General features: G+C 44.6%; 1 protein-coding gene across 6 annotated transcripts in view; it reads left to right on the top strand.

The window, feature by feature from the left end:
• The window catches only part of SLC8A2 (solute carrier family 8 member A2), a 176,904-nt gene that overhangs the window by 121,810 nt on the left and 38,289 nt on the right, over positions 1 to 16,805 (top strand). The gene's annotated exons all lie outside the window — the stretch shown is intronic.

The raw sequence follows: 16,805 nt of genomic DNA, 5'->3' as shown, positions 1-16,805 counted from the left end.
GAATAGAATGGGATTAAAGGGGTACTCCGGCGCTTAGATATTTTATCCCCTATCCAAAGGATAGGGGATAAGGTGCCTGATTGCGGGGGTCCCACCGCTGGGGACCCCCGTGATCTTGCACGCCGCACCCCGTCTATAATCAGTCCCCGGAGCGTGTTCGCTCCGGGTCTGATTACTGGCGATCACGGGGGCCGGAGCATTGTGATGTCACGGCCCTGCCCCGTGTGACGTCACGTTCCACCCCCTCAATGCAAGCCTATGGGAGGGGGCGTGTCACTGATCTAAAAGTTTTATATATGCAAATGTAGTATCAATAGAAAAGACATCATCACCTACCAGATCCCCTCCTGCTAGCTCCAAGACTACTCCCTGATCTGTATACTGCTACCCTTTCTATGAAATAATGACTTATAGCAGTTATACACCTCTCCTGAGGCTGTGTTAATGGATACCTCCCGTATGTACAACTTATCCCCTATCCTAAGGATAGGGGATAAGTGTTAGATCACAGGGGTACGACCGCTGGGGCCCCCAGCGATCTCCCAAAAGGAGACCCGGCTCCCTGCATGGAATGGCATTTTCGACCCCCACCAGAAGTGGCGGCCGACATGCCTCCTCCATGCAGTTCTATGGTAGAGCCGGAGCGCTGCTTTCAGCAATCTCCGGCTCTTCCACAGAACTACATGGGGCTCCATTTGGGAGATTGCGGCGGGCTCTAGCGGTTGGGGCCCCAGCGGTCGGGGCCCCAGTGGTCGGGGCCCCAGCGGTCGGAGCCCCCTGCAATCTAACACTTATCCCCTATCCTTAAGTTGTACATCCTGGAGTTATCCTTTAAGATATTAAATTTTTTCAGCATTTTTTGAGTTTTGGATGTGATTTTTCCAACATCGTGGAAAAAAATTTATATTTACTGCAATTATGCAAATTACAGTAAAAAAAAAATTCAAGAGTAGGGTCACACAGCGCATCCACAGCGTATTTTGTGCTGCAGCTGGTAGCTCTGTGTATCCGCTGACTGCCAGCGGGAAATCCACTGCTACGAGCGGACACACAGAGCTATGGGGGAGCTTCCCCTGCCATCGCTCTGTGACTGCCAGCAAAGGATTAATCTAGAGAGAGGGAGGAAGGTGCCTCATGTGCGGGATCAGCAGGTCTTGTTAGTGGGGGAAGGGGACGGTAATTCCCAAGCCGCTTACCAGAGTAGGTTGTGCGCCCACACACAACAAGGTGAAGTATAGAATGAATATATGTATAGGTACACTGCAGCCCTCCTGGGTAGAAGTAGAATCAAAACAGGATGACCGTAAATTCAGGAGTTAGTCCGGCGCAGAGAGGAACCATCAGGGAGCCAGATAAAATCAATGGATTTATTAGATGCCACGCGTTTCGTTGCGCATGTGCAGCTTCATCAGGCACCTGCCTGATGAAGCTGCGCATGCGCAGCGAAACGTGTTGCATCTAATAAATCCATTGATTTTATCTGGCTCCCTGATGGTTCCTCTCTGTGCCGGACTAACTCCTGAATTTACGGTCATCCTGTTTTGATTCTTAGCAAAGGATTAATAGGAAATGTACCAGTAAGAAAACATTTCAGTGTGGAATTGCAAACCAACATGGAGCCAATCTCTTGCCCGCCAGAAGGCATACACTATGTTGTGCTATTTGTACCGAAAAAAAATCTAAGGTTCTGATATAAGAGGTATATATACTGTATACCATATTGTGTCAAGAATCCATCTATAATTGTTATGGCATTATTATCCTTCTGACATAGTGGAGGCGCTAGCGAGATGATGTCTCCTACAAAATTAGGCCCCAGTGTCGAAGACATTCCCCGATAACAAACACCTCTACATTATTCTCTATGCTGCACTATATAGGCAAAACTTTTTTTCCCAGAGTGCTTCTTTAAGGACTGTGGGAGTGGCTCACTGCTCTTAAAGGGGTACTTCGCCCCTAGATCTTATTCCCTATCCAGAGGATAGGGGATAAGATGTCTTATCATGGAGGTCCAGCCAGAACCAGTGCGATCAGACATCTTATCCCCTATCCAAATGATAGGGGATAAGCTGTCTAGGGGCAGAGTACCCCTTTAAGTAAAGTGTAAACTTTACATCAACATTGTTCTTTGATAAGCAACACTTCTAGGGTAGAATACCTCCATATTACAACTTCCATTGGATAATCTAAATCAGTGAGGGAAAAAAATACTTCTTGTGTCTCTATATAAAACTGAAGGCAGAGGTACATAAAATATTTTGGTTGCCGTATTAGGGATACATACCTTACACACACATAGGTGCTTGCATGAGGCCTAGGTAGCACCTCATAAAAAGCCTGTATGATTTAAAACATAAAGTATATAAAGGGCATTTATATATATTTTTTACAATACAATAATTCTGCCCCCTATCACATCCATTTCCCATGCTCGGCCTTTCTTCTTTAATGTTGTACCCATCACACCAGTTATGGAGCACTTGTTGCAATTAATCTGTACTCCACCCACACAATGCCCACAAGGGTATGAGCCGCTCATTGTGAAGACTCTCATGATTAATTCACAATATAAATGAAGCTGAACTAGGCAGGATTTAGGGGAACAGGAAAGTTTTATTTCATGAGCAAACCCAGTTAATATTAAAATATTCACTTTCAGTCACATCCATATTCTTGACCGCGGGTCTATGCAGAGGAAGAACTTTAAGCTTCTGGGCCTCAATGCTAAGATTTGTGTCAGGCCCCCATCTTACATACTAATGTCTTTTTTTCCAACTAGTGTACCCTGCAAAACTACAACTCCCAGCATACCCAAACAGCCTGCTGGGAATTGAAGTTTTGCAACAGCTGGAGGCACACTGGTTGGGAAACACTGTCTTATGTTTTGAAAGGGACATTGGGCCTCTTGAGGTAACATAGGCCACATATGACTGCTACTTCAGTATGCACTTTTGTTACATACCTTATTTTGCTGGTTATGCTCATATGTTCCTAAGGCTGGTTCCCACTACGTTTTCCCCCATACGGGAGCGCATACGGCAGGGGAGAGCTAAAAACTTGCGCTCCCGTATGCCTTTCTATGCGCTCCCATATGTCATTCATTTCAATGAGCCGGCCGCAGTGAAACGTTTGGTCCGTTCGGCTCATTTTTGCCCCGTATGCGCTTTTTCCACGCACCTAAAACCGTGGTCGACTACGATTTTAGGTCCGGTTGTAAAAGCGCATACGGGGCAAAAATGAGCCGACCGGACCGAACGTTTCACTGCAGTCGGCTCATTGAAATGAATGACATACGGGAGCACATAGAAAGGCATACGGGAGCGCAAGTTTTTAGCTCTCCCCTGCCGTATGCGCTCCCGTATGGGGGGAAAGTAGTGGGAACTCAGCCTTATTCAGTGACATACATAGATGTGAGTGGGCACAAAGATAAAAATGTCTTTACATATTGGTGGGACCACTAAAACTGCATTAAAGGTTCATAATCCTGCATGTGGAAATCCAACCTGGATGCTTACAGATGTAGCAGAGATCATCTTGTCACTGGGCACTGTGTACAATGTTGTCACGGTGGGGGACATATTAAAAATCTTGCTTAGTTTTATTTAGACTAGGCAGTTTACGATGACAGTGACTCAGGCTGAGGTGGCATAGTTAAAGGGATACTACAGCGAAAAGTGGGTCCAACCGGTGGGTTCCCCCGCGATCAGGGGTCATGTCCTGGGAAAAATGTATGGGAACTCACCCAAGATTTCCACTCAAGGGTTGGCCCTGCTAATGGGAAGTGTTCCTGCTGTAGAAAAAGTGCAGGAACTTCGTTCCCATGCGTTCCTCCAGGACTTGAGCATTGCCTACGATCTCCTGCACAGGCCACTCACTCCATTAATTCTATATGGTGCTGTACTCGGGTCTCTTTGGCGCTTCCATAGAGAATGAATTAAGCGCATGCCATCCCCAGCACGCACTCCTTTCAGAGGGCCGGGGCCCATGTAGGAGATTGTGGGGCACAGGGGGTGATCAAGGGGAAGAAATGAAATTGCACAGGTCTAAAAAGTGTGTCATCAACTCGAAAAGTTTGAAAATTTCTGGTATCAGAGACAAAATGTAATAGCAATTAATGCACATACAACACACAATATAGGATGAAGGACAGTGAAGTTAAGCAAAAATGAATCTAGCGTTTCAGCTGTATAAACTCGAGTGACCATGTGACTGCACATAGCCAAGAATCCTGAAAGAAATGTCACCAAGTCTAATTCATCGACGAAGGTGACACGTCTCCCGCAAGGCCTAGTAACAGCAGCAACGTTGCGTGTCAGTGTAGGAACAAGACTTATGTAAGAATATCTCTCATCGCTCCGACGCCCTCCACAAACACATCTCTTTCTGGCATTCTGATGCTGAGATTAGCAGAATCCAGAATCCCCACATAGAATGCAGCCTCACCTCCGCCACATCGCACGTAAAGTCCAAACAAGTATCCCCTCCTCGCTGTGAAGGCAGTGTGCTTGGGCTGCGTGGGCGGCTGTGCGAGATGAAATCTGTTCCCCATGCACTCTTTCCACTATCTAACTCTTTGAAAAACACAAATGAAAGATCTGCTTTCCTTCTTCAAGCTGCCTCATGTAATTTAGATGCTGCAGAGAAGAATGAAATTGTGCAGCAAGACGCCCAAGTGAATGATATTTCTATGAGATGGGACAATTACGATAATAGGCCAGACAGAGAGGATTGGAAGGGTGTCAGGTACAGACCATCGGGAACACAGCACACACTTTGCCAGTTAACTCATAGCACATCTGGAATAAGGCGATATTCACATTACATTTGTGATGGCTCGATAGCAAAGCTAAATGTATCTATAGTACTGCTTCAGCTAAGCTGGGGTTAACAAAATGTCCTTTTGGCCTTCATCAGGCCGGTATACACCAGGCCAGCAAAGGAAAAAAAAAAGTATACACTACTGTTGTAGACTACACTATTACCCTAAAGTATCCATTTACTGGATACTATATTTAAAAAGAAAATGTGTATATTTATATATATGGAAGCCTATAAGTGATGAATGTCACCGAGATAAAATAAAAAATATATCAGGCAGGAATTGTTCATTTTGCTGCATTTCTGTTAAGTGTTTCCAAGTCTCTCTATTCCTCCTGAAATGTAATTTTTTTTTTTTAGAATTTACCATATTAGCTATAAAGTTCTTCCATTAATTGGTGAGCTGAATTACAATTGCCTTAAAGGGGTTAACCAGGACACTGGAAAAGTATGACCTTTCTTCACTCCCTGGCAGCTCACTTTTTTTTTTTTTTTTGTGATTTGGTTTTGTCTCATCCTGATACACCTTCTTACTGATTTAAAGGAGGTAGGCTGACATATGAGGGCCATCTCTGCATGCTGGGGTCAATGTACGCCCAACATTGCTGCAACATTCAGGGGGGGGGGTAACTGTAGAGGATGCAGAAGTTGCAGTTTCACCCAGGCCCTGGGGCCTGAAGGGGCCCATTAGGTCTTTTTTCTATATGAAAAAGAACACTAAATTGTTATAGTTGGGAACTCTGCTGCAGATTTTGCATTGGGACCCCGTATCTTTAAGTTACACATCTGGCAACATTGTACATATACTAACCACCACATGCAAGCATTGTTGTGTCTGCATGTGGAGATTGCAACATACTGTAGTATTTATACAACAAAAATAGAGAAACATAGCCGTACATCCACCATTTGTATTTTGGGCATAATCATAATTTCAAACACTAACAGGTTGTTAGTAAACATTTTGATCAGAAAGTACAAGCCCATTCGCGACGTCAAGGCCACCTAGTCAGAGTGGGTCCCTAACCTAACACTGGGGGTATAAAAGAAGAAGAAAACGCAGAGATGGCACCTGATAGTGCCGTTACCTTTTATGGGATTAAAAAAAATAATAATTGAAATGCTGCTCACCTTGTAGAGTTGTGCAGATTGTCAGACACAACTCTGGGATGCATTTTAATTGATGTGCGGTGAGGTTCCAGGAGCAGCTGTCCGTCGGCACCGCTTGCAGGCGGGGACTGGAAATACTCGGTGTACAGGTATGCCCTGAGTCCTTAAGGATGGGGGATGCAGGGCTTATGTATACGCCCTGCGTCCCCAAGAGGTTAATACACATATTTGGTATCACCGCGTGCATAAAAGTCTGAACTATCAATATATACTGTTAATTATCCCGTACTGTGAATGGCGTAAACGTTAAAAAAAATTATGCTTTTTTGTAAGATTTTATTCCAAAAATAATTAATAAAAAATGTATAAAAAGTAAAATATCAGCAAAAGTGGTACCGATATAAACTACAGATCACGGCGCAAAAAATGAGCTCTCATACCGCCGCTTATACGGAAAAATAACATGTCATATAACATGAGTATCATTTTAATCATATTGACCCACAGAATAAAGAAAACATGTCATTTGTACCGTAAAATGTACAGCATGAAAACAAAACCTTCCAAAATTTGCGGTTTTCTTTTAATTTTTCGCACATAAATAAAAATGTTTTGCTTGCGCCGTATATTTTATGGTAAAATAAGTGATGTCACTACAAATTTAAATTGGTGACGCAAAAAACAAGCCCTCATATGAGTCTGTGGATGGAAATATAAAAAAGTGTCCTTAAGGCCAAAATGGGCCTAGTCTATCACAGGAGTGAGTTGAAATGTCGCTCTACACAAGATGACGCAATCATTTTTTTTCACCTTACGAGAGAGCTGTGTGGTGTCCCGGTACCGTACACGTACTGTACTTTCTGTTATAAGTCCCCAAAGTCAGAGTTTCTCCGTACTGATAGGATGCTCTTAGTGGGATAACCCCTAGTCACCTCTTCCTTCTTTAATTTTATGTGTTTGTAATATATATAATGTGTAGTGTAAATATTGCTTCGAGGACCTTAGGTCACATGATTGATAATTGTAGTGTTTTGCTAAGGTTGAGGACCTCCCAGGTCAGGTGCTCATGTCACGTGATGTACCACAATGCTTTGTATTAAGACTGACAGGTCTGGAGGACCAATAAGCTTGAAGCCCGCCCCTTTAGATATAAGGGCGCTGTTATCCAATCCTTGCTCTTTCCCTTGGGATATGATAGCGAGCGGAGCTCCGTCCATACCTGCAAGACAAATCTAGGCCTGAAGCCGCTAACTTCCGCCGAATACAAAACCGTGAGTTCAATCTAACTCAATCCTAATCCTACGTGATTACTGGACCTAAACAATTCCCCTAAATCCAGTGGAACAGCGTAAAGCAAACCCTTCAAGCTTATTCCCTACAAGGTCCCAACCAAACCTGTGAGGAGCCTAAAGTCCGGTCCTCTGTAAAGACTGTTACTACGTTAAACCTGCATAAAATCTGCAGTAAAGTTATCTTCAGTTTACTAAAACTCCGGTTGCGGACAATCCTTTATTCCTCCCTATCGTTCCTGGGACGGGTGGCGGTAGGATATATATACAGAGAGGAACCCGCACCCTGGCGTCACGACAGTTAAGGGTTAATCCAACACCCTTTCATCACTGCACAGCTACACACTACCTACCCTACACCCCCAAGCTACCACAGCTGCATTTAACGTTCTGGTTTTCTATCTATCTAGTTGTAGAAAAATGGGCAGCACGATGGCTTGTCAAATGCCGTGTGAGACGGCTGGAACGTCGTTACTCTTGATGTTTGGTTGAATAAAGCCACACATTTTTTTCACAGATTCCTTGAGTGCTGCTGCTTTACTACATTTATCTATCTATATATTTGTTTATCTATTTACCTATCTATTATTGCCATATTTGCTCACAGTCCAATGAAATCCATTCTTATAGTTCCTAAAAAAGGTTAATATGGACGTAGCCTAAAGCCACTCATTAACATGTGATTTAGACTTAGAGAAGTATAATGAGAGAACATTGATTACAGATGAAGCTTTCTCACATGATAAATGTAACATTAGTTACTGGCCATCATGCAGGCGATCGCTATTAGTAACTCAATGTCCCAGATTGATGGCCGTAACATAAATGTTGGCATAGTCCATTATAATGGTAAAAGTGATAATGGTAATAAAAAAACTCAAATTGTGGGACCAAGTAGCCATATATTTCAGCAAATGTACTGGAGACTGAGTGTGTGCTCTCTACCACACTCACTCCTCACGCAGTCCTCATGGGGGTTCGATTGCTGGAAGCTCTGTGGATAGGGGATAAGTTCATTTTGGCTGGACAACCCCTATAGTTGTTTTTACGCCAGTTTACCACAATTTTTTAAAATGTAGCAGAAACGGGAATGTGAGAACACAGCTTTACATGTGACCACTATCGCTTGCTAATCACCCATAATTGCAAGCTGCACCCTAAAACTAAAGGAAAGCATATGGCAGCCATGGCCATTAGAGCACCCTAAAATAAGTCAATTACAGCCAGTTGTCCGGCTGCTAAAACCCCAGTGATTACCTATCTTTGGGGAAACCTGGCAGCATGATAATATCCCTTGCACTGAAATCAATGGAGTTTAGTATGGTCTGCCGGGTCCTGCAGAGATGCTCTTTAAAGCCCTCTCCCCCCCCCCCATCCCCTCTATCTAAATATAGTGCCTTGTGGGTGTGAATGGTGATCTGCAGGTTATAAAGGGTGCTATTAACCCTTGTCAGTCGTGACGCCAGGGTGAGGGTTAAATGCTGTATGACTTGGCCTATCGCCACCCTTCCCAAGGACGATAGGTGTTTGCAGAATCAAGTATTGTCCACAACCAGAGCTTCGCTGAAAACTTGCGTAAACTTTACTGAAGATTTTCTGTAACATGCGAACATAAGAACAGTCTTTGTAACAGAGTCTATGAACAGTTTGGCTGAGATTGACCATTGGTTGGGACTTTTAGTAAGTTCTTTAGCTTGTAGGGATTTAGTATGCGCAGATCTGCTGGATTTAGGGTTAGGTTTAGGTCCAGGGTCCTTGCCAACATTAGTGGGGAATTTAGAAGAACTCACTGTGTAATTCAGCCGAGGCCGCAAGGCTTTGGCCTAGTAATTGTCGTTGAAAGTTGCGGAGGTCCTACCTCATTCAGTGACAGCAACCCAAGAGAGCGAATAATGGCGGCAGCTGCCTTATATGGGCAGGGGCTGGCCGTTTGTGGATTGGTCCACACCATCTGTCAATCAGCTTTACAAGGCATTGTGGGTATCACATTACCCAGAACCTCCAAAGGTCCTTTTACCTACCATAGAGACTAGAACACCGTCACGTGACCCGCAGGTCCTGCGACGCTAGCGCAAGGTAAGTACACTTTTTATATGCATTTATTTACATTTACTTTATAATATATTAACTATTTAAGGGGTGACTAGGGGAGGACTAGACAGTTCCTAGGAACTCTGACTTTGGGGACCCCCACCAAGGTACGGTATGTAATACGGTACCGGGACACCACATAAAATATAGAGGTCTTAGTTGGGACTCCCCCTCTGTTAACTCAGAATCAAAGTGTATGAAATTGTGTTCTGTAAATCAGAAAACCCCTTGAATCTTTTAGCTTGGGCTGAATACCTCTTGTGTGCACCTACATTTCCTTCTGATACCTGAGTCTCAGCAGCTTACTTAATTCACCCCGAGCCCACCAGGGAATTACAAAGCAATGGTAGTAATGTGGGTGGGCAAGATGTCATCAATTCTAAATGATGCCTTGTGCCATGCACTTTTTTGTACCAGCATCTGAACACTGTCCCCCATCGTCTCTCCTCGTTGTTTCAGTAACATTATGTGTAGCATGTAGGAGGGAAACTGGAGCAAGAAACGATAAGTTCAGGACATAAGGACAATGGGGGAGATTTATCAATGTCGGTGTGAGGTAGAAATCATTTAAACCATCTCAGTGCTTTCTATGTTTTGCTTGTCTGTGCAAAATTTATCAACCGTGCGCAAGCTTGTTGATAAATTTTGGTCAAACATAGACATTCCTTCATGTTTCTACCATCTGACACATTGGTACGTGCGATGTTGCCTTTGTGCAACAGTACAGTGACCCCCCGACCTACGATGGCCCCGACATACGATCATTTCAGCATACAATCACTCTCAGAGGCCATCGCATGTTGAAGGCGGCATCAACATACGATGCTTTTGTATGTCGGGGCCATCGCATAAACGGCTATCCGGCAGCGCAGACTGCTCCAGCTGCCACCGGATAGCCGTTTACGGTGCCCCGTGTGGTCTGCTGACGATCACTTACCTGTCCTCGGGGCTCCGGCGCGTCCTCTTCGGGATCCCCTGCATCGTCGGCGCTCTCCATCGTTGTCATCACGTCGCTGCTCACGCCGTCCCGTCATCCAATAGGAGCGGCTTGCGTAGTGATGGAGAGCAAGGATGCCGGGGAAGCAGAGGCCTTGTGGAGCGTCGGGGACACCTCGGGACGCGGCGACAGCGATGGAAGGCGACATCCAGGGCAGCGGTGACGAGCGGTGACGGTCCGGAGCGGCGGGGACAGGTGAGTACAACTTCCTATACCAGTGGTCTTCAACCTGCGGACCTCCAGATGTTGCAAAACTACAACACCCAGCATGCCCGGACAGACGTTGGCTGTCCGGGCATGCTGGGTGTTGTAGTTTTGCAACATCTGGAGGTCTGCAGGTTGTAGACCACTGTCCTATACTTTACATTGCACGGATCCCTCAACATGCGATGGTTTCAACAAACGATGGTCCATTTGGAACGGATTACCATCGTATGTTGAGGGACCACTGTAAATTAGTGTGTAAAGCATTTTTCTTTCTACGGTACACGAGCACGTAGAGAACATCGGAAAATATTCTGTAAAAAAAGATGCACAAAAAAGACACAATGAAAGTCACTGCGCAAATTTTTGTGTGAAAAAATTCACAAGAAAAAGGGGTAAACTCAATTATAAATGTCCCCCCAGTGTCCCTCTCCTTCTTCTCTTCTGGTAAAAGGTCTTTCATAGGAGGCAAGCAGAAGCCTTTCCAGAGTATTTTGAATGACCTCGGGGGGACATCAATCCATGATTCTGGGGCTTAAATTATTCATTGACAAACCCTACATCTCTGCGCAACCCCCTCACTCTGCTGTTCCTTGCCTATGGGTGCTGGGAAAGCTTCTCATTATCAGTCTGCTCCCTTGATAAAATCACACATTTCCAGAACTCAACCCCTCCCATCTATCCTGCGGTCTCCATTTAGGCTTTGATTTTTGTTACCCAATTCAACCCGTAAAAAGTTCAAATCTATATATGTGGCAGTCCTGAGGACGTGCATAGGTTATGGTGGGAATAATGAGGGTGATAGTCCTTACTTTGTCACAGTCTAGGTTGCAGTGTTCATGTTGACTAGAGGGCTCCCACAAAAATACCCATAATACTTAGACTGGCACAGTAGAAGGGGGGTTGCACTTAGCTGATGGTGATAGTAGTCACTCTGGGCATGGTGTTTGGCATGCTATTGATGGTAGTGTGCAAAAATAGTCAGACACAAAGGGGTTACCTATAAAAAAATAACTCACAGTTGTCTTTATTGGAGGTCACTGGAAACACATTTAAAATGGTGGCACAATGCTTTAAAGGGGTAGTCCAGTGGTGAAAAACTTATCCCCTATCCTAAGGATAGGGGATAAGTTTGAGATCGCGGGGGTCCGACCGCTGGGGCCTCCTGTGATCTCTCTGTACGGGGTCCCGGCTCTTCAGCCAGATAGCGCGTGTCGACCCCCGCACGAAGCGGCGGCCGACACGCTCCCTCAATACATCTCTATGGCAGAGCCGGAGATTGCCGAAGGCAGCGCTTCGGCTCTGCCATAGAGTTGTATTGAGGGGGCGTGTCGGCCGCCGCTTCGTGCGGAGGTCGACACACCCCCTTCCCGCGGGTTGTTGGGGCTCTGTACAGGAGATCGCAGGGGGCCCCAGCGGTCGGACCCCCCCCCCCCCCCCCCCCGCGATCTCAAACTTATCCCCTACCCTTAGGATACGGGATAAGTTGTTCACCACTGGGTCACCACTGGATATCTCCTTTAACATAGGTTCAGACAGACATGGCTTTGGCTGGGGCAGAGTTTACACAAAGTGGGCCTCATTTACTAAGATTGTCGGGTTTTTACTAGTGGGAAAAGTTGTTTCAGACTTGCAGGATTCCTCTCTATTTACTATTGGGAAAAGTCGGGAACATTTTCTGACCAGCTTTTTCTAGGTCGATTTTTCCAGCCATTTACCCACAGGATTTTCTGTGAATTCCATAGTAAATCGGTCGGGTTGTAAAACCACGCCCATTTTGGCCGGCCACGTCCCCTTTTGTGACATACCACGCCCCTTTTCGGGTTTGTCGGATTTTTCAGGCGCAGACTGTCGCACACTGTCGCACACTGGCGCAGACATGTCTCAGACAAAATAACCAGACAAAAACTGGTCGGTTTCAGCTTAGTAAATGAGGCCCAGTGTGTTCCTTCCTTAGAAATGATAGAGCTGCGCTTTTCTTCACGCTAACTTTGCTCACTAGTCTAGTGGGCACATGCCCAAGGTACAGTAAAGATCTCAGCAGGGGCATAGCTATAATAGGGTGAGAAGTGGGGAGTCACATCTATTTCCTGGTACTAAAGAGGTCCCAAAGCTTATTAGAAGATAAGAATATATGAGTATATTTAGTGGCACTTAGAAGACAGGGGCTCTGTTACAGCTCAGGATATTAAAAGAAAACAATGGCAAAAATTAACTTATACCCTATCCACAGGATAGGCGAATAAGTAGCTGATCGTGGGGGTCTGACTGCTGGGGAGCCCCTGCAATCTATGGGACGGGACCCGGCGCTCAGTGAGGAATGCGTTCTGCAGATCGCACACACTCCATTCATTTCATCGATGCTCCCATAGAAAAGAATGGACCGTGTGCCGTCTATCGGTAGATGACGTGTGCTCCTCAGTAAGAGAGCTGGGGTCCTGTCATGGAGATCGAGGGGAGTCCCAGCGGTTGGGAATAGGGGATAAGTTAACATTTGCTGGAGTTCTACTTTAATATGGACAACCCCTTTAAAGGGAATGTATCACCTAGATTTTTTTTTTACCTGATTAGAGACAGATACTAAAACATATAAGGGGAGATTTATCAAAACCTGTCCAGAGGAAAAGCTGCTGAGTTGCCCATAACAACCAATCAGATCGCTTCTTTCACTTTTTAAAAGGCCTCTGAAAAAAGAAATCTGATTGGTTGCTATGGGCAACTCAGCAAGTTTTCCTCTGGTCAGGTTTTCATAAATCTCCCCATAATTGTTTTCTAATCGGTTTCTATTTTCTCATTGCAATTTTTTTTATTTCATTTTTTGTGCTATATTATGGAGGTTGCCATCTTGCCTGAACTGTTTTTAGTGATACTCTTTACAACAGGTCCCATCGACAAGACAGAAATAGACATGAATTGGAGACTCTACTGGGCATACTCTGTGAACTTTTCAGAGGTCATTCTACAGAGAGGGAATACGATCAGTTAGTAGCAGCTAACCTACTCATCTCTGGTTTTTGATCAGCATCTTGATATCGACAGAACAGAATTTTGTTGTATATGTTAATAGAATCAACAGAGTTTAGATAAGGTTAGTAATGATAACCATGGAAACTAAAGGATTTTTCGCAGACTTGGAATAGAAAAAAATTTGGGCCCTATTTGAGAGAGAAAACAGGATAGAAGCCATTCTTCAGCAATCGTGGGCAGCACTGGAGATCATTATGATTAATATTCATGAGTGAGTGGTTCCTATTGCATTGGTAGGTTGTGTTCTCATAAATATTCATATTACACATAAAATCTAGTGTGTAGATGACGGGTGAGCTTGGACGCCAATCCTCCACTTATGTGTTAAAAGAGAATCTGGATAACGTTAAAGGCAAATCATATTGCATCATAACTAGACAGATTTTTATGTCAGAACTCTAGTAGAGTTGGGGAGGATAATAGTAAGATAATGGCACCATATTGGTCGTTATCCAGTTTCTATAAAACAGCTCATCATTGTGGAACCAACTTCTCTTAGCTAAGGAAGCCACATAGACCAGGTGTGGTGTCCCGGTACCATATTGCATACCGTACCTTGTATGGTGGTCCCCAAAGTCAGAGTAACTACTCTCAGGTAGGGTCCCCCAGGTGGGACAGCCCCTAGTCGCCTCTCCCCTACTCTAACTCTGTAATGTCTATATATGTACATATTTAATAATAATAATATTAATAATAATAATGTATATTTAATATAATGTATAGTATGCTTATCTAGCATCGCAGGACCTTCGGTCATGTGACCATGTTGAATCCTCTATGGTATGTTAGAGGACCTTTGGAGGTCCTTGGGTCACATGTTACCCATAATGCTATGTGAAGGTGATTGACGGCAGTATTGGACCAATTGGCACTAGACCAGCCCCTGCCCATATAAGGGAGCTATAGCCAATTATCGCTCTCTTGGGTGGCTGCTCTTGTGGATGCCGGACTAGTAGGACGGATCTGCGCAACTTTTAAAGACACGCTAGGCCTAACAACCTAACGGCCTCAGCAGAACCTAAGCCGTGAGTTCTAATCTAATCCCCGCTAAAGCTAGCGTGACTACTGGACCGCAACTAATTCCCCTAAATCCAGTGGAACAGTGCATATCAATCTAAAGACTCTAAATTGCTTAAGGTCCCAACCTTTGTCAATCTCCAAGAGAATTTGCATTTTTAGAGACTGTTCCTGTTGTGAAGTTGCATAAAATCTGCAGTAAAAGTTCCAACTGTTTTCAGCAAACTCTCCGGTTGTGGACATTATTCTATACCTCCCTATCGCTCTTGGGTAGGGTGGTGGTAGGACAAGCATTGCAGAGGAGCCCTCACCCTGGCGTCACAAATAGCAAGGGTTAATCAGACACCTTTAGTCACCGCACAGCTACATCCCATATACCCATCACCCCCAGGCTATCACACAGGCATGTAACTTTATGAATTGGCAATTTAAATCAATGACTGTCTATATAATCTAGGATGGGCTACTACAGAGGGGAAGTTACTTTTACAGAGCAACATATCAAACTACAGATGGGACCCCACTGTATGGAATGAAGCTCTGAATAATTTAGATATTCATTGGCAAACTTTAGGCTTGTACACATCTTTTCTTGAGCAGGGGACCTTGTGAGTACTAAGGAATTTCAGTCCTTCCTGGCATAGTGTGTTAACAATTGTTATCTTGGGGACTATGGTCCCAGCTGCCTTGAGCTCATTGACAAGATCTTCTAGTGTAGTTCTGAGCTGATTCCTCACCGTTCTTATCATTGGAACTCCACAAGGTGAGATCTTGCATGGAGTCCTAGGCCATGGGAGATTGATAGTTTCTTCCATTTGCGAATAATCACACCATCTGTAGTTAACCTCTCACCATGCTGCTTAGTGATGGTCTTGTGACCCATTTTAGGCTTGTGTAGGTCTACAATCTTGTCCATAACATCCTAGGACAGCTCTTTGGCCATGGCATGATTTATATTGATTTGTATTTTATACAGGTAACTCTTTGTAGGAGAGTGCTCCTAATCTCAGCTTGTTACCCTTATAAAAGACACCTGGGAACCAGAAATCTTGCTTATTGATAGGGAATCAAATAGTTATTTCACTGAGTGAAATTCAAATCACTTGATAATTAATTTTAAATGCATTTTCTGGGTTTTTAATTTATTCTGTCTCTCACTGTTCAATTAAACCACTAAAATTATAGACTGATCATTTCTTTGTCAGTAGGAAAAGATACATAATCAGTACGGGATCGAATAATTTTTTTTTTTCACTGTAGATAGTCAAATGGGTGATAAGTGATTAACTACTAACTACTAACTAGATTAATATGCAGCAAAAAGGAAAGTAACACGTAGCGACTCACCACTTCTGTAGAAACTTGTTTAATAGTGCTGGTTAGCGTACAGCTGGCACATAACAACGGGAACGGGTGTGCAGGGAGGGCTAGACGTGGCGGGGGGGAGCTTGAGACGATGGATCCTATTTCGCGTCCAGTGACGCTTCTAACTAGATTAACTTGTGGTAACTACTAAGTGATTGACAGGTGTGTATGTGTGCAAATAAAGAGAGATGTCAATCATTAAGTAGGACCGCCCACTTGACCAATTAAAGGGGCATTACGGGCAAAAACATTTTAGCCCCTATCCAAAGGATAGGGGATAAGATGTCTGATCGCGGGGGGCCCGCTGCTGAGACCCCCCGCGATCTCCCTGCTGCACCCGCATTCTATGCGGGTGCTGAATCTCCAGTTTGGGAAACTTCCGGGTTTCCGGGACTGGGGACATGACGTCACGCCACGCCCCCTCCATTCATGTCTATGGGAGGGGTCATCACGCCCCCTCCCATAGACATGAATGGAGGGGGCGTGACGTCACTTCCCCAGTCCCGGAAACCCGGAGGTTTCCCAAACTGGGGATTCAGCACTAGAATGGGGTGCTGTAGGGAGATCGCGGGGGGTCTCAGCAGCGGGACCCCCGCGATCAGACATCTTATCCCCTATTCTTTGGATAGGGGATATAATGTTTTTGCCTGGAATACCCCTTTAACCCAGAATGAGCAGAGATTTATTTGAATAACTGACAAATTATCCCTAAACTTTCCCCATAAAACGATATATCACTCTGTTCAGCTCCTCCTGCTCTATAGCCTTATGTCTGAAGATTCGACTGCATTTTCAATGTGGCCGATTTCCTTTAAGCCAATTTATACTTGCCATGAGGGATTTATTTACAGGATTGCAATGCTCATAAGATTTACAAGCCTCTCCTA

This window comes from Hyla sarda, chromosome 9, assembly GCF_029499605.1.
Source record: "Hyla sarda isolate aHylSar1 chromosome 9, aHylSar1.hap1, whole genome shotgun sequence".
NCBI classification, from domain to species: domain Eukaryota; kingdom Metazoa; phylum Chordata; class Amphibia; order Anura; family Hylidae; genus Hyla; species Hyla sarda.
This window is presented reverse-complemented; position numbering and strand designations above follow the sequence as displayed.